The sequence below is a fragment of the Manis pentadactyla genome, chromosome 1 (assembly GCF_030020395.1).
Source record: "Manis pentadactyla isolate mManPen7 chromosome 1, mManPen7.hap1, whole genome shotgun sequence".
Classification (NCBI taxonomy): Eukaryota; Metazoa; Chordata; class Mammalia; order Pholidota; family Manidae; genus Manis; species Manis pentadactyla.
In genome coordinates, this window is record NC_080019.1 from 220,089,022 (window position 1) to 220,109,313 (window position 20,292).

Below are 20,292 nucleotides of genomic sequence, written 5' to 3' on the forward strand. Positions count from 1 at the left end.
CTCATTGCTATGGGGGTGTCATTGCTTCTTGTGTCTCAATAGGCAGAGCTAGCAAATATATGTATATAAATATACACAAATGTGCATAAACACATTTATAAATATTTACATGTGTCTGGGTATTTATATTATAAAGCCATGAGTTTATAGCCATCTTCAAGTCCAATCCAACTCTGCTGGATTCCTTTTAGCCTTCTTCCTTCTCCATCTATAAATATCTTTTCTGGCAGTGAGAAATTTGGCTCCCATTATCCCTAATATACTTTTTAATTCATTTGCTCAGCCACCATGCTGGCTTCAAGCCAGAAAGAGAGGAAAAATGAAAGCAAGAGGAAAGGAAAAGGAAAATAGGAAGGTAAATGATTTCCCTTTTTATTAAAAAATAAGTACTGAGTTCTGGCTTCTTAAATGCAAACTTAACAAGTCCTGAAGTTCTGCCCAAAACTTGAGGGTAATTCTATCATACCCAGTTTAAAATTCTGCCTTGGAAATTTCTGAGAGGTATTCTTCACAAACACAACTAATAAATGTAAGCAATATAGCAAAAGAAAGAACACATTCAGGTCGGCCAATGTGAGAAAGATATTTTCATCAGTGTATGTATATTCAATTTCATACTTCCCAGGAAATACTTTGAGAAAATTTGATTAGTTTAAACAAAAATTAACCCTATATGCCAAAGTATACACTGAAAGTTCATTGAAATAATTTTTTCAATAAAGAGAGCTTCTTATATTTTAGAGAGGACTGTGAATATAGGTAATATGCATATTATATGTATAAATTATATAATACATAAGTTATATATGTTATACATATACATAAACATATACAAATACATATACACACATCTATAATTTCTGTATGTATGCGTATACACACATACATATATATGAAAGTACACATAATATGGCCTCACTTGTCATTATTGCATTTATGCTCTGACACTCAAAACATATGTATGCACATTTAGAATATAATAAAATGGAATGAACAGAATGGTCTGGAGAGCTATTTGCCAAAATCTTAACAGTGATTCTCTCTGGGCAGTAAGTTTACTTCAATATATATCTGTTAAGCTTTTTCTGTGTTTCCTGAATTTTAAAATAATATATATTATTTTTATATTATAAAATTATTTTAATTTATATGTAGTAAGTATACATATACAATATTTTAGTCTTTTGTGTCTTTTAAAAATTAATATATCTTGGAGATCTTGCATAACAATATTATATATTATTTTGTAGCTTACTTTTCATCTAAAAATATTTTGTTTATCTTTGCATATTAATATATATTTCAGAATAATAATTTTTAATTGTTTTGTAGTATTTCATTGTATAGGTGGACCTTAATTTCCTTAACCAATCCCAATCAATGGATTAAATTTTTCAACGTTATAATTAACAATGAGATGGGACATTGTTATGCATAATACATAAATATATTATTATATATACTTGATACATAAATTTAATGCTTAACGTATATATGTAGTGATGCTTATCTCATTGTTCTTTGTAACTAAAGAATTATTAGCAACTTATATGATTATGTAATATGTAAATACAGCATATATTAATTACTACTGCTCTTGCCTTTTGTGTTAGGTCCTAGAAGTAGGACTGCTGGATCAACAGTTCTATTTTATTTTTCCACTGACTTTCAATGTTTTCTGAGGACAAGAGGCCTTCACAATAATAGGCTTTCCAAGGAGCAGTATTATTGCATCACGAACATGACCTGTGCTTTGTTAACTAAGAAAGCCATGTGAAAAAAGAAGAAACCATTATGGTGAAAACAGAAGTGTTGTGGCCAATCTCATGTTCATAATAATCTCCAGAAGATAAATTTCTAAAAGCAAGAAAAATTAAAAATGAAGACTGAGTTCATTTAAATTTATATATTTTAAAGAATCAATACTCTTCCATTTGGGTTTATCCATCTATATTATTAGTATTATCAAGATTCAGCTGTGTTTATGTTCCAAGAACATGTCCCATTAAAAAGTAAAACTCCACATAAATCAACTGTAAGAAAACATTTATAATACAAACAGAAAGATGTGAAGGAAAAAAACTGCCTGGAAATTAGATGATACTCAGAAATTATTAGTAAGTGTTTTTAGGTGTGAATAATGACATTGTGGTTATATGAAGAAGAAAAGAGATACAACTGAAATGACATGACACCTGGAATGTATTTTAAATAATCTAGCAGAATGGTAGGAAGATCTGGTGGGAAAGGGATAAATATGAGGCAAAAATGGGCTATATGTTCTGTTGTTGAGCTGGGGAGTGGTACACAAGCATTCGTCATCCTAATCTCTATTATTCTGTGTTTGAGTTTTTTGTAGTAAAAATTTGAAAACATAATGTAAAGTCCACAGAGGCAGGATTTCTACCTGTCTTGATCATGCCCATGCCTGGCACAATGAGTAAATGTTTAAAATTGAATATAAGTACTAGAAATGTTACTGGTTTATGTTTTTATCCCAGTTACTTTGTATGCAAAAGTTTTAGGTATTCAAACCTGACAAGTACAGCACCAGAGTGAGCTCCCCGTTGGTGGAAGTATTCAAACACATAATAAGACTTCTAAATGTATATGATTATATGGGAATCATAAATCAGGTAAAGAATTTGAGTAGTCTGATGTGATGTTTCCTGACAAGTTCAGAGTTTTATTTGACCTAATGTTAAATCCAGATTTACATTTACATTTTAGCATTTTCACAGGACTGAATGGAAAAAAAAAAATGTTTTTCTCAAGCTGGGAATCAACCTCCGTTTTGCACTCAATTTCTTCAAGTTTCATGTCTGTTCTGATTTTTAAATGAAAGCACCAGAGATTCAACACATTATTCCAAATAATCGAGTTTGAATGTGTTAACTTTAAAATTCAAAGTTATTTTACCAGCAAAACCAGGTTTAGTCAGAAACTGCAGCGAATCGCAAACTGGCAGAAGCTGACTGAGGCAAAACCACACACAGGTCCAGGGAACAAAAAAGAAAACTAGCTCTTTTATAGCTGAAAGGGTGGAGTTGGTTATGCTATTCTAAGCAAAAGGACCATTGGACAGAACCAGAGGAGCTCATGTATTGTACCTTCTCATTGGGTGAGTTGTGACAGTCTCTCATTGGTTGGATTGTGGCGGGAGGCGAGAGGTGGGCGGCGAGGAGAAGGAGGCGAGGGGCGGGAGGCGAGAGACAGAAAGGTTTGGTCCTCCACTGCTGGGTAGTAAAGTAGCTTGAATAGTTTCTGGTTCCAATCCGGCTGCTAGCTACGTCTTCCCCCTTGGTGGCACCAGAGTGATGGCCGTGAACGCTTTTCCTGCTGGCCTCCTGACACCCTGGTCAGGGAGGTTTGTTGTGTTAATTTTCACAAATGGAAATACGGGTAAGCACCCAAAAGGAGCAGGCATCTTGAAGATGGAATAAAATCTCCTAGGTCTCCTGAAGAGCTAGTTCACGATTTAGAGCAGTCAGGCGTTCCGTCAGCAATGGGGGGCCGGTGGATCCCCTGCCCTCATGCTGAGCTCGCCTCCACAGCCACGGCTCCATAGCTTCCGGTAACTCGGGCAAAAAGGTTAAATGAGGTCATGAATGCCAAGCTTTCAGATACTAGGCACTGAATATTCAGGCCTGTGAGCCCCAGCCTTCTGAAGCTGAATTAGAACCTGAAACCCAGCAACATGCCAGGAGAGGCTGAGAGGGGCAGGATTCGTGCACTTTACAAGGTGAAAGGCCTCAACTAAGCTAAGAGGCTTTCCTGCTTAAAAACGACTGTCTTCTCCCACCTTAGCCTTCCAGAGGGGAGCTGTTACCGGCAGATGGAAGGAGATTGCAGAAGGCCAGGCCCCGAGCCTTTAGATCAACTTGGGTTTCCTGAGTTCTCTTCAGTATCATCTCAGCATCCTTCTGCCCCTGTTATTAAAGCTCCATGCCCCAAACACATACTCGCCACCATTCTCCCACCAAGCAAGAAGGGAAAACAAACGGTATTTTTAAAATAGGGCAAAATAATGTCATACGGGTCTTGGGGATGGAGGTGCTTGTTAAGAAGGCCCCTGACCATTGATTTGTACTCTTCAGTGGTTGCTTTTTGGAGGGCTTTATCAGAATTCCTTTTGAAAATGAGCATTACCCCAGGAATGCTCTGGGTGATGTTAGTAAGATATGGGGCTTTAGAGCCAATCAGATGTGGGCTTATATATCACCCCTTTGTGTGTGGATCTTGGGCAAGTTACTTCATTTTCTAAACCCCAGTTAGCTCATCTGAAAAACAGGAAAATAGCACAAACAAGACCCACGCGCAGGACATTAAGAGTGGAGGATAAACCTCAGGACATAGTAGCTTTTATTATTCCTTAAGCTTTTTATCCCCACTGTTTTCACAGTGGCCTCTTAAAAAATCCATGGGTGACACTGTTAGGCTTTAGAATCAGAAGTCCTGGGTTTACATGCCAGCTCTGCCATAGTAGCCAGTGACATGGGCAGTCATTTAAGCTCTGTGAACTGTAGTTTCTTTAATCATATTGTGGGGTTGATCACACTTACCTCAAAGAGTTAAGAGATAAATCGTGCCCAGAATAGCACCTGGCACATATTAAAGGCTCAATAAATAGTAACTGATGTGGAGAAGGAAGAGTGCAAGAATGATTTACATAAAAAATAATGGAATTTCATTTCTAATTATTTCTAGTATGTTCACTGGAGGCGACAAGTTCATTAAGGTAAGGAAAAATTGTTTGCATTCACTTTGTTCTTTGTACCTAGAAACTAGCATATAGTAGGTGCTCAGTAAATATTTGTTGAATTAATTAATGAGCTGATAAAACAATGCTTTGGTGATGGAAATAAATTATTTCACATATCAACAACTCTGGCTTTGGAGTCAGACAAATACATGTTTATATCTTGACTTAACCATTTACTATGTTAGTTTAGTTGAAGTACTTTCTTTCTGTCTCAGATTTGCTATTAAGTGAAGAAAATAACAGAATCTACCTCATAGGGTTGTGAAAGTTAAGTGAGATAATATATGTAAAGAGCTTAGCATTGTGCCTGAAACATAGTTCGTGCTCAGTAAAAGGCAGCTATTCTGCATTGCAAAGACAGGTTGCCATTTATTCCAAACTAACCAGAGAGGAGGCTAATGTAACTCAGCTCATTTGAACTCATGCCATATTTTCCTAATGTGCCAAAATACTCTCCCAAGTTGGAAGCACACAAATATTTAGAAAGCCTCTCCATCTTCTAACACCCATCAGGATGGCAAAAATAAATGTGGGGGCCACTCACTTTCCCTGAAGTGCTCATAACCCCTACTCGGTAATTTGGTCTCAATGCCCCGTTACAATTAAACCTGTAAATAGCAGGCCTTTTGATTCTCATCATTTCTGGTAAGGATTCAATTTGCTGCATTTGCATCCATTTAGATAATGATGATGATTCCAACAGATCCCTTCCATTCCACTCTGCCTTTGATTCAAAGAGTCAAACCCAGAGGTGCTTTTAGAGACCACATGTATAGATTAATTCCATCATTATGGAGCTGCAGGAATTCCTGGGGTAGCAAGAAGCACGTATTAACTTTTGCCAGTGACACTGTACAAACACCAGATTATGAAAGCAAATGACAAATGTAAGGGAAATTTATGAAGCCAGAAAGAAAGGCAGAAAAAAGCCCTCTTGAGTGGCACTGTAATTTAGCTACAGATTTCAAATAACAAGGAATACACAAACCCATGTCACTTCCCCCCGGCTCTCTGAACTTCACAGAGGGATTGTTTGGGGGAATGACTCAGCCGGAAGGGAGAATCCACCTCACTTGCCACCACGCACAACCCTGTCATTCATATTTCCACAGTGGGCACAAAAATAAGTGAACTAAGCTCTGGGTTTGCACTGCATGCTGCTTAGGTCCACATCCTTCCAAACGCAGATATTTTAAGCATTTGCTACTCTTCGGACTGAAATGAAACAATCTCACTGACTTCGTTTTAAGGGAGACTCATGCCCATGTGTTTATTTATCTCAAAAGCCCCTATTCCTATCTGTTTTTGTTTGTTGCTTGTTTTTGTCATGCAGCAGAGAAAAGATGTACCTTAGTTTTCTGGAGACATTGATTCAGTCATTTGTAACTATTATTTTATCAGAAGTTCTTCTGGGAATCTGAGGCATGCAATGGACCAGCTACTCAATAAATGGGTGCACAAATATCTGCACCCAGATTAAATCACAATGTAGCATTCATTTTCAAGGAAATTCATTGAGCCCTTGCAGTTTTCTGTGGATCCCCCTTGAAAAACACCTGTACCAACTGATTTCTAAAATTGTGTCTCTGACATTCACTCATTCATTCATTCAAAATTCGCAGAACCACTGTGTTCCATGCACCATGCTGGGTTCTGGGATTACAAAGCTACAGAGAACATAACCTCTGTTTTTGATGCATTCACAGCCTGATAGAGGGCGATAATGTGTGATAAATGCCTAGGTCAAGGTATAAGAATATACTGAAGGAGAGGGGCAGAAGATGGCGGCGTGAGTAGAGCAGCGGAAATCTCCTCCCAAAACAACATATATCTATGAAAATATAACAAAGACAACCCTTCCCAGAATAAAGACCAGAGGACACAGGACAATATCCAGACCACATCCGCACCTGAGAGAACCCAGCGACTGGTGAAAGGGGTAAGATACAAGCCCCGGCCCCGCGGGAGCCGAGCGCCCCTCCCCCCAGCTCCCGGCGGGAGAAGAGCAGGCAGAGCGGGAGGGAGACGGAGCCCAGGACTGCCGAGCACCCAGCCCCAGCCATCCGGGCCAGAGTGCAGGGCGCTCGATACTGGGAAAACAGGGCAGCAAGAACAGTGAGCGGGCACTGGAGGCTGGGCGACAGAAGGCATAAGAAAAGCGAGCAAACATTTTTTTTTTTTTTGCTTTTTTGCTGTTTTGTTTTGGCGAGCGCTTTTTGGGAGTTTTAAAGGGATAGGGACCCCAATACTAGGGAAACAGGGCAGAAAGACCGGTGAGCAGAGGCCTGAGGCTGGCACCGGAGAATAAAGAAAAACGAACGACCACCTTTTTTTTTTTTTTTAATTAAAAACTTTTTTTTTTTTTTTAATTAAAAAAAATTTTTTTTTCTTTTTTTATGGTGGGCGTTGTTTTGTTTTGGCGGGTGCTTTTTGGAAGTCTTAAAGGGGCAGGGCGGGTCACTTAATCCAGAGGTAGGGAATCCGGGATCTCTGGGCACCCTAACCCCTGGGCTGCAGGGAGCAGGGAGGTCCCTTAAGGAGATAAATAGCCTCCCAGCAGCTCCTGCTCCAACGCGACTCCACCATTTTGGAGTAGCTGCCCGAGCTAGGCCACGCCCACAGCAACAGCGGAGATTAACTCCATAGCAGCCGGGCAGGAAGCAGAAACCCTGTCTGCGCGCAGCTGCGCAGCACAAGCCACTAGAGGCCGCTGTTCTCCCAGGAGAGGAGAGCCACAAAGCAACAAGAAAGGAAGTCCTTCCAGCCGTCACTCGTCCCAGTTCTGCAGACTATTCCTATCACCATGAAAAGGCAAAGCTACAGGCAGACAAAGATCACAGAGACAACACCAGAGAAGGAGACAGACCTAACCAGTCTCCCTGAAAAAGAATTCAAAATAAGAATCATAAACATGCTGACAGAGATGCAGAGAAATACGCAAGAGAAATGGGATGAAGTCCGGAAGGAGATCACAGATGCCAGAAAGGAGATTGCAGAAATGAAACAAACTCTGGAAGGGTTTATAAGCAGAATGGATAGAATGCAAGAGGCCATTGATGGAATTGAAATCAGAGAACAGGAACGCATAGAAGCTGACATAGAGAGAGACAAAAGGATCTCCAGGAATGAAACAATATTAAGAGAACTGTGTGACCAATCCAAAAGGAACAATATCCGTATTATAGGGGTCCCAGAAGAAGAAGAGAGAGGAAAAGAGATGGAAAGTATCTTAGAAGAAATAATTGCTGAAAACTTCCCCACACTGGGGGAGGAAGTAATCGAACAGACCACGGAAATACACAGAACCCCCAACAGAAAGGATCCAAGAAGGGCAACACCAAGACACATAATAATTAAAATGGCAAAGATCAAGGACAAGGAAAGAGTGTTAAAGGCAGCTAGAGAGAAAAAGGTCACCTATAAAGGGAAACCCATCAGGCTAACATCATATTTCTCAACAGAAACCCTACATGCCAGAAGAGAATGGCATGATATATTTAATACAATGAAACAGAAGGGCCTTGAACCAAGGATACTGTATCCAGCACGACTATCATTCAAATATGACGGTGGGATTAAACAATTCCCAGACAAACAAAAGCTGAGGGAATTTGCTTTCCACAAACCACCTCTACAGAACATCTTACAGGGACTGCTCTAGATGGGAGCATTCCTAGAAAGAGCACAGCACAAAATACCCAACATATGAAGAATCGAAGAGGAGGAACAAGAAGGGAGAGAAGAAAAGAATCTCCAGATAGTGTATATAACAGCTCAATAAGCGAGCTAAGTTAGGCAGTAAGATACTAAAGAGGCTAACCTTGAACCTTTGGTAACCACGAATTTAAAGCCTGCAATGGCAATAAGTACATATCTTTCAATAGTCACCCTAAATGTTAATGGGTTGAATGCACCAATCAAAAGACACAGAGTAACAGAATGGATAAAAAAGCAAGACCCATCTATATGCTGCTTACAAGAAACTCACCTCAAACCCAAAGACATGTACAGACTAAAAGTCAAGGGATGGAAAAACATATTTCAAGCAAACAACAGTGAGAAGAAAGCAGGGGTTGCAGTACTAATATCAGACAAAATAGACTTCAAAACAAAGAAAGTAACAAGAGATAAAGAAGGACACTACATAATGATAAAGGGCTCAGTCAAACAAGAGGATATAACCATTCTAAATATATATGCACCCAACACAGGCACCAGCATATGTGAAACAAATACTAACAGAACTAAAGGGGGATATAGACTGCAATGCATTCATTCTAGGAGACTTCAACACACCACTCACCCCAAAGGATAGATCCACTGGGCAGAAAATAAGTAAGGACACGGAAGCACTGAACAACACAGTAGAGCAGATGGACCTAATAGACATCTATAGAACTCTACATCCAAAAGCAGCGGGATATACATTCTTCTCAAGTGCACATGGAACATTCTCCAGAATAGACCACATACTAGGCCACAAAAAGAGCCTCAGAAAATTCCAAAAGATTGAAATCCTACCAACCAACTTTTCAGACCACAAAGGCATAAAACTAGAAATAAACTGTACAAAGAAAGCAAAGAGGCTCACAAACACATGGAGGCTTAACAACACGCTCCTAAATAATCAATGGATCAATGACCAAATCAAAATGGAGATCCAGCAATATATGGAAACAAATGACAACAACAACACTAAGCCCCAACTTCTGTGGGACGCAGCAAAAGCAGTCTTAAGAGGAAAGTATATAGCAATCCAAGCATATTTAAAAAAGGAAGAACAATCCCAAATGAATGGTCTAATGTCACAATTATCGAAATTGGAAAAAGAAGAACAGATGAGGCCTAAGGTCAGCAGGAGGGACATAATAAAGATCAGAGAAGAAATAAATAAAATTGAGAAGAATAAAACAATAGCAAAAATCAATGAAACCAAGAGCTGGTTCTTCGAGAAAATAAACAAAATAGATAAGCCTCTAGCCAGACTTATTAAGAAGAAAAGAGAGTCAACACAAATCAACAGTATCAGAAACGAGAAAGGAAAAATCACGACGGACCCCACGGAAATGCAAAGAATTATTGGAGAATACTATAAAAACCTATATGCTAACAAGCTGGGAAACCTAGGAGAAATGGACAACTTCCTAGAAAAATATAACCTTCCAAGATTGACCCAGGAAGAAACAGAAAATCTAAACAGACCAATTACCAGCAACGAAATTGAAGCGGTAATCAAAAAATTACCAAAGAACAAAACCCCCGGGCCAGATGGATTTACCTCGGAATTTTATCAGACATACAGGGAAGACATAATACCCATTCTCCTTAAAGTTTTCCAAAAAATAGAGGAGGAGGGGATACTCCCAAACTCATTCTATGAAGCTAACATCACCCTAATACCAAAACCAGGCAAAGACCCCACCAAAAAAGAAAACTACAGACCAATATCCCTGATGAACGTAGATGCAAAAATACTCAACAAAATATTAGCAAACCGAATTCAAAAATACATCAAAAGGATCATACACCATGACCAAGTGGGATTCATCCCAGGGATGCAAGGATGGTACAACATTCGAAAGTCCATCAACATCATCCACCACATCAACAAAAAGAAAGACAAAAACCACATGATCATCTCCATAGATGCTGAAAAAGCATTTGACAAAGTTCAACATCCATTCATGTTAAAAACTCTCAGCAAAATGGGAATAGAGGGCAAGTACCTCAACATAATAAAGGCCATCTATGATAAACCTACAGCCAACATTATATTGAACAGCGAGAAGCTGAAAGCATTTCCGCTGAGATCGGGAACTAGACAGGGATGCCCACTCTCTCCACTGTTATTTAACATAGTACTGGAGGTCCTAGCCACGGCAATCAGACAAAATAAAGAAATACAAGGAATCCAGATTGGTAAAGAAGAAGTTAAAGTGTCACTATTTGCAGATGACATGATACTGTACATAAAAAACCCTAAAGACTCCACCCCAAAACTACTAGAACTGATATCGGAATACAGCAAAGTTGCAGGATACAAAATCAACACACAGAAATCTGTGGCTTTCCTATATACTAACAACGAACCAACAGAAAGAGAAATCAGGAAAACAACTCCATTCACAATTGCATCAAAAAAAAAAAAAATACCTAGGAATAAACCTAACCAAAGAAGTGAAAGACTTATACTCTGAAAACTACAAGTCACTCTTAAGAGAAATTAAAGGGGACACTAACAGATGGAAACTCATCCCATGCTTGTGGCTAGGAAGAATTAATATCGTTAAAATGGCCATCCTGCCTAAAGCAATATACAGATTTGATGCAATCCCCATGAAACTACCAGCAACATTCTTCAATGAACTGGAACAAATAATTCAAAAATTCATATGGAAACACCAAAGACCCCGAATAGCCAAAGCAATCCTGAGAAAGAAGAATAAAGTAGGGGGGATCTCACTCCCCAACTTCAAGCTCTACTATAAAGCCATAGTAATCAAGACAATTTGGTACTGGCACAAGAGCAGAGCCACAGACCAATGGAACAGACTAGAGAATCCAGACATTAACCCAGACATATATGGTCAATTAATATTTGATAAAGGAGCCATGGACATACAATGGCGAAATGACAGTCTCTTCAACAGGTGGTGCTGGCAAAACTGGACAGCTACATGTAGGAGAATGAAACTGGACCATTGTCTAACCCCATATACAAAAGTAAACTCAAAATGGATCAAAGACCTGAATGTAAGCCATGAAACCATTAAACTCTTGGAAGAAAACATAGGCGAAAACCTCTTAGACATAAACATGAGTGACCTCTTCTTGAACATATCTCCCTGGGCAAGGAAAACAACAGCAAAAATGAACAAGTGGGACTATATTAAGCTGAAAAGCTTCTGTACAGCAAAAGACACCATCAATAGAACAAAAAGAAACCCTACAGTATGGGAGAATATCTTTGAAAATGACACATCCGATAAAGGCTTGACGTCCAGAATATATAAGGAGCTCACACGCCTCAACAAACAAAAAACAAATAACCCAATTAAAAAATGGGCAGAGGAACTGAACAGACAGTTCTCCAAAAAAGAAATACAGATGGCCAACAGACACATGAAAAGATGCTCCACATCGCTAATTATCAGAGAAATGCAAATTAAAACTACAATGAGGTATCACCTCACACCAGTAAGGATGGCTGCCATCCAAAAGACAAACAACAACAAATGTTGGCGAGGCTGTGGAGAAAGGGGAACCCTCCTACACTGCTGGTGGGAATGTAAGTTAGTTCAACCATTGTGGAAAGCAGTATGGAGGTACATCAAAATGCTCAAAACAGACTTACCATTTGACCCAGGAATTCCACTCCTAGGAATTTACCCTAAGAATGCAGCAATCAAGTTTGAGAAAGACAGATGCACCCCTATGTTTATTGCAGCACTATTTACAATAGCCAAGAATTGGAAGCAACCTAAATGTCCATCAATAGATGAATGGATAAAGAAGATGTGGTACATATACACAATGGAATACTACTCAGCCATAAGAAAAGGGCAAATCCTTTTCTTTTTTTTGCAGCAACATGGATGGAGCTGGAGGTATTATGCTCAGTGAAACAAGCCAAGCGGAGAAAGAGAAATACCAAATGATTTCACTTATCTGTGGAATATAAGAACAAAGGAAAAACTGAAGGAACAAAACAGCAGCAGAATCACAGAACTCAAGAATGGACTAACAGGTACCAAAGGGAAAGGGACTGGGGAGGATGGGTGGGTAGGGAGGGATAAGGGGGGGAGAAGTAGGGGGTTATTAAGATTAACATACATGGGGGGGTAGGAGAAAAGGGAGGGCTGTACAACACAGAGAAGGCAAGTAGTGATTCTACAACATTTTGCTATGCTGATGGACAGTGACTGTAAAGGGGTTTATAGGGGAGACCTGGTATAGGGGAGAGCCTAGTAAACATAATATTCGTCATGTAAGTGTAGATTAGTGATACCAAAAACAAAGCAAAAAAAAAAAAAAAAAAGGGCAGTTCCTGTGTGGTAACCTCCAACGAGTTCTACACAAGGGTATAAAGGGCATATAAAAGTGTAGGCAAAGGGTCTGTTTGTGTTTATACAGAGGATCAAAGCCTAATTGGGCTACCCCGAAAATGAACTAAGATACGATATGAAAAAGAACTTCCAACATCTGCACTCTCTGGAAGACTCATGCCAGAAGATGATCATCAAAAAACCCCAACAAAGATCCACGCACTGCTACAGCTGTAGATGCACTCATCCCACCAGTTCCTGGACTTGCCATGGGAATGAGGAAGGAGATATCTAAGCTGGCCTGTGCATACAGTAAAACAACAAATTTGACTGGATCTATACTGTTGGAACTCAACCAAGAATTTGGAGAAGTGCAAATTGTAGCGCTCCAAACTCTTACAACTACAGACTATTTACTGTTAAAAGAACATATGGCATGTGAACAGTCCCCAGGAATGGGTTGTTTTAATTAGTCTGATTTCTCTCAGACTGTTCAAGTTCAGTTGGACAATATCCACTATATCAAAGGTAAGTTTTCACAAATGCCTAAGGTGCCTAACTGGTTTTCTTGGTTTCACTGGAGATGGCTGGTAATTACAGATATGCTTTGGTTATGTAACTATACTCCTATTATGTTAATGTGTGTGCGCAATTTAAGTAGTAGCTTAAAACCTATATATGCTGAAGTTACTCTACAAGAAGATATGTCAAAAAATAATCAATCTTCCCATGTTTTCTTCCGCCTGCTACTTCTATAGCTTTTCTTCTTCCTTCCTAATTACAACCCTTAAATAGAATTCGTGCCTCATATCAAATTTACCGAGTATCATAACTCCTCCAAGTGGTAAAGATACCTCAAGACAAATGCTGGGCATAGAAGCCACAGGGCATAAATATGCAAAGAAGTAAAAAGCTAACCTTTTCAAACAATAAGGCTTCTCTCTCACTTACCAACTCTACATTTCCCTGTATGGCCCCGGAAGATGACTGGTTAGCCAGAGACGGGTAAGATTCCTCAAGGGAGGAACAACCTAAGACAGGCACAGTCGCAGGGGGGCCATCAGGTGAGAAATTGGGGATCAACAGAGGTGAGGCTTAGAACCTCACCCCCCCTGTTCTGAGAGAAATCTTCTGCATACGTGGATGTTTTATTGCCCTTGTCCAGCTTGGATTAACACATAGTCTACAGGCACACACCTGATCATCTACATTTGCTCTCTTACAACACTAAACTATGTTTTCTACCTTTATCTTGTATCTACCTACCACTTCAGCATTTTATTAAAAATAATAATAATAAAGAGAGAAATGTGGTATCCACATATAAATCAAGTATAAAAACCAAATGAGTATTCATATTTGAACTGACTGTTTATAGGTCATAATGCATGAGCAATACCGAAAGTTTCTGTGATGACTGCCCTTGTACTGTTCACCATGTAACTTATTCATTATGTAAGAATTTGTTCTACATGTAAGAACTTGTTTGTTATGCCTCAGAAGTTTGGAGACTGACGAAAATTAGGCTTGGGGTGGATTAATGATTGTACATTGAGCATTGACTCCCCTATACAGAATTTTATTGTTGTTAACAACCATTTGATCAATAAATATGAGAGATGCCCTCACAAAAATAAATAAATAAATAAATAAATAAATAAATAAGTAACCGGGATGTAATGTATAGCATAAGGAATATAGTCAAGATATTGTAACAGCTTGGTAGGGTGATAGCTGGAACCTAGAATTATGTATATAAATGTTCTACCACTGTGTTGTACACTTGAAACTAATGTAATGTAATACTGTGCGTCAACTACCCTTCAATAAAAAAAAAAAAATTATTATTATTTAAAAATAAAAAAAAAATAAAAAATAAAAAAGAATATACTGAAGATATGTGAGAGGAAGGCACAACTGAGGAAGTGATATTGGATCACAGTGTTCAAGTTGCATAAGCCCAGCAAGAAGGTGAGTGTGATACAGGTATTCCTGACAGAGAGAACAGCAGAGGCAAAGGTTTAGAGTGGTGAAAAAGCCTGGCATTACTGAAGAGTACAAAGAGAGTGGTTGACTAAAACACCGTGCATGTAAGGGAGAGAAATGCTGAGAGAGGATGCAAAGAGCAAGCAGAGTTTGTAAGCCATGCGTACCTGAAGTTTGCACTTCATCCTGTGGGTAACGGGAGCTCCTGACAGATTATAAGCAAAGTAACAGAAGAGGATTGATGTTTTACAAAGATTATTCTATGATCTGTGTAAAGAAAACAAACCTGAGCCTCTCTGATATCAATGAAACTATTATCATATCAACTTTCCACTGCTAGTGACACAAAAATAAAAGCATGCAGTTAAATCCATTTACTCAGAAAGCCCAGTGGAAAGGAAATATATTTTTAGACTAATGCAGTGTCTGGTACTCAGTGGGAACAAACATGCGATATTAACAGATGATGACAGGAACTTCACAAATTTTAAGCAAGGAAAAACAGCTACCTTGAACTAGTCATAAATAATATTTAAACACTGTCCAATAGCACTTTGTGGATTTGGAGCCATCATTGAAAGCATCAGAAATAATTTGTTATAAACACAGTAGAATTTCAGCTTAAGATTGTGGTGGTGTTAAAAGGTGGATTGATGTTGCCTAAAGTGAAAAGTGGTTATAGACTAAATTACCCCTGGAAACTCCTGAAATTGCCCATAAAGTACAGTACACATGGACACACTATAGATCTGGAATGTTCTTTATAAACAAATTGCACACAATAAGGTTTCTAAAAGGGCACATATTAAAAATGTAATTTTGTAGTATTTCTGCTGTACCAATGTCTATTTAAATTTGAACTTAAATGTATGTATACTGTGAATGCCACTAACCTTAAAAGAGGAAAATTAGCAAAGAAATATAATTTTAAATTATAAATGAGAAGAGCTTCAAGATTGTCTCCACCATAAAATAACTGCCCTCTATGCTGATATGCCAACCCAAGTGGGAAAAGTTAGCACAACCAGAATGGAGAAATGTACAGGGTACTTGCACTGTTCATAATGGCCTGAGCCTGTAATGAGGAACTGGTACTCTGGTGTGGTTAATAGTTGTTACATAGATCAGAGATTACTATAGGCCTTTATTTGCCCTCCAAATATTTTGGGGTACAGTCAAAACTTGTATAGATCTATTGGACAGTGTCTTGTGCTTAAACAACATTTGTCAGATGTCCTGGAGACAATAACTGAAAGCTATTGATAACTGGGACTTGGCCTAAAGATGGTCACAGAGAGAGCAGGATGCCAGGGAGAGTGGTTGGAAAATTCTGCGTAATTGATACTGGGATCCCAGATAATAGTAGATCAACACAACCATTTCCATTTAAATGCTCATGTGTGTCACCCAGAGGTCACACTCTGGAACTACCTCCTTCCCTTGGGCCTCTAGCAACCATGGTGACAGGTGGCTGTGGTCCACCCACTGCCTGGTGGGAGTGGGTGGATTTCTGCTGCTCAGCCACAGGGGACGACTGTCCTGCCAGGACAGCCTGTCAGCAATGTGACTCCAATTTCAGGGCAGAATATTTTTTCTTAAACTCAGGAGGTTGACCTGAGGGTCTTGTTTTTATGTAAATTTGGGTTCAGCAATGACCAGAAATTGACTTCGAAAGACAGTAATGAAAAGTGGTTTTACCTCTTACAATAATTCCTACAGTTGCAAATGATGGAGCAGGTCACACCACTCAGAGACCCGTCAGCCCAGGAAGATGGATGAATCCTTAAACATACATCATCATCTTCCTGTGTCTTTTCCTCTCCTCTGTCTCCTGTCCCCCTCAACTCTTTCACCCTCACTTTTCCTCCTTTTTTTATTCACACTCACACACCATAGTGGTTAAAAGCCTGAATTTTGGAGGAGAACACATCTGGATTCTAATCCTAGCTGGATCCTGAACAAATTATTAATGTTTCCCTTTGCTCAGCTGTAAAATGGGGATAACAGAACAGTTCCTACTTCCGAGGGTTCTTTGGGGGAGTAAATATGAAAACATACATGCAGCACATACATACAGCACAGGCAAAACACTTCACAAGCACTATTATTTTTTATTCCTACTATTATTTTTATTGTAATTATACACTGCCCTGTGGCCTGCCAATGTTTAGTCATAAAATATGCTGTGAAAATTTTCTCATATCAATAGTATTCTTCTAAAATAAGAGATTGAATGGTGGCATAGAATGTCATTGTACAGATAATGTAATTAACAATATGTCTCATGCCTTCTTAATCCTATTGCTTTTTCTCAGTAAGCAGGAAGAAATGTCACTGAGGTAGTTGAGTGCTTAACTATACATACCTAACATTAGGATTTGTTTTCTTTTCATTTTCAATAGATGAAGAAGCAGAAATTACTTCTTGCTGGATTACTTTTCTCTATAGATCAGTACAGATTCAGTACATGCGCTTTTTATACCTATCAAGGAATTTTGCTATCCTAATTATCAAATGACCTTTTAATGAATTATTTTACCTCTGAAATGACACTGCCACAGGGCGATCAGCATCAAAGTTAAGATTGGGTACAGCTTTGCCATTTCAAAGACAGTTTCAGTGGATGACTTGAAAAAATGATGATCATCTGAACTTGATGAAACCATTTAAGCTGCTTAATAATAATGATGATGATATTGGCAGTAGGAGGAAAAAACATCAGATATGATTGAGAACCCATATGTCAAGCTCTGTTTTCAGCAATTTATATGTATAATTCACTTACTTTTCCCAGCAACCCTTTGAGATATGTATGATATTTATCCACATTTAACAGATGAAAACACAGATACTATTTCCTGATCTGTGAAAGGGGAACATTATAGTGTACCTGTGAGCATTGTAGGGCAGAATGAAAGTGAAATGTTCTGAAAATTTTAATGCAACTAACATTTCAGGGTATTATTAACAACTCATGACAGCAGTAAGGCAGTGATTATGACTTTCATTTTTGTTGAGGAGAAAACAGACAATGTCTTTGATGTGGTAACAACACACTTGTGGCTTGAGAGTGATTTGGGAGTCTCAATCTCATGGCCCCCAAGTCCGGGGATGTTTTTGACAGCATACACTGTGGAGTTCTGTAGGCTTCTCTCCTTCAGAGATCAGTAAGTCCTTCACCAACTGGAGGAACTCCTGCTCTCATGTTAGCCAATAACTACTAATAGTGTGAATTTTGCAGAGAGGATCATTCTTCTGAATAAAAATGACTTCAATGATAAAAATGACCCCAGATCTTTATAAAATGCCTAAGAAACATAAGGAAGAAACAAAAATACATCTGTGTAATGCAGGGAGGCATGCTGATGACACTTTGGTGATTAGCCTTTCTGTTGTATAGTTACACACAAACACACACTTTACTGATGTGGAATTCTATTGTTCTGTAATGTGCTTTTCACTCACCATTATTGCTGTATGAATATCAATGTCGATATTAGTGAATCATTAATTAAAATACAAATGAACCTATGTATTTGTTTTTAATATCTACAAAGTTCAGTTAACCAACATTTATTTAAACAATCCCCTATTGATGGATATGTCATTTTCCTTTATTTTTAAATATCACAAAAAATTTGATGAACCACTTAGATATAATCCTTTGTGTATTCTTCAGATTACCTCCTTAGAGTAAACTCCTAGAAGCAGAATTGCTGAATCAAAGGCTATACTTATTTTACATTTTGATTCATAATTAGGGTCTTAATAGCTACATAAATGGTTTTCCCAAAGACAATCTAGGAGAGCTTCCAATTCTTCCTAGTCTGTGGTAAACAGCAGGGTTAACAAAGCTGTGAAACATTTTAAGACCATTTTCCTAGGTAAACAAGGTCACAGGGCACAACTCCCAACAGGCCTGAGGATTTAGTTCATTCCTGTTTGTCCCAGTTCATGTCTCCTAAGGGAATGACAGTTTACAGTACGGATTAACTCAATAGCCTGACTTTGAAATACTGTTTCTAACCTGCAGAGATTCATACTGGGATCCCAGGATAATACAATTGACAGACCTCATTGCAATAGAGAAAAACACTAACCCTGCTGACTGATGACATTTAAAACTTAAACAAAATTTGAGGTTGGTGCTGCAAGGTGTCTTATGTATTTGCACTGTCATCCTTGTTCCTAGAAAAAGACAGTATTGTCAGGCTGTTCACTGTGACATCTGGGATAGAAGTAAATTCCCCACAGACCTCCTCAGAAATTCAACTCTTCAAGTATATGGACAAGCATTACTGTCCTATTATAAAAAAGGAAAAGACATCACATCACATGGCCTCATTTATACCTTAAATTTTAGAATGAATCAACTATTATTTGAAAGTCTCTCTTGCTTTATTAACTCAGTATAACTGTATAAAAAGCAAAATTCTCAACGATTCTCCACTCTGGGGTGACACACAGCACAGATGTACTAGGGACACGTAGGTGAAGAATTTTTTATTTGACACACACAGTCTCATTGCATTTTAATCACATTCACCCTTTGGTGTCTAGGCATAAATAGAATACCAATGGCAGTTGAAACATTCCAAAAACTGAAGAGCAGAAAAAATTTGATCTCCAAATCATGTATTTTTCTAAGAGATTAATTCATGGTTTGGCATCATATATCAAGCCAGTAAATTTTGATGTTGGAAAAAAATCAATAATGCTTTATTTGGAATACAAATATAGCATTTTTGTTGTTTACAAATCTCCACTTCTGGCCCCAGCCTGGGTAGTATATATTCTTCTTCCTGGACACTTTCTCAGAAGCAGCACAACTGGCTTCTATAAAATTGCAAACAATGAGCACAAAGGAAAGGAATAAAGGTGAAGAAAATTCATATTCTAGGAGGTTGGGAAGCAATAAGCAACCTGTCCCTTCCAATTGCACCAGAAAAAAATGCATTTGTCTGCCAAATAGAGGTTTCCAGCACTTATGCACTCACAACAAGGGCTTGCAAGGAAGAATGAAAACATCCTCCTCTGTGCTTCTTCCCATGTTGGTTCTTCAACAGAAACTAAAGACACTGTGTGTGTAAAGCACTCTACAGTTTCTGAAGCACATGCACTTACCGTATCTTATTTGGTTGTCACATGGTGGTGGGAGAACAAGTAGGAGGTTATTAATGACTCAGTTTTATCAGAAAAGACAAATTAGGCCCAGAAATACTTGCCCAAAGTAACAAGAGAAAGGTAACTTAGATAATGCTAGCTGTTACTAAGTGTAAGCCTTCAATCAGTGGGTGCTGCTACTATTATTGTGGTGCTGGTATTATTACCAGCCCCAGTGGCCTTAGTTAAGACCAGAGCTAACAATTGTCCTAACTCTTTCCCCAGCCAGACTTCTAAAGCATCTTTCAAAAAGATGCTGAAAATCAATTGGATCTCTTTTTGTATTAATGTTATCCTGATTTATAAGTATCTCCTACAACTGATGTTCAAGTCTTG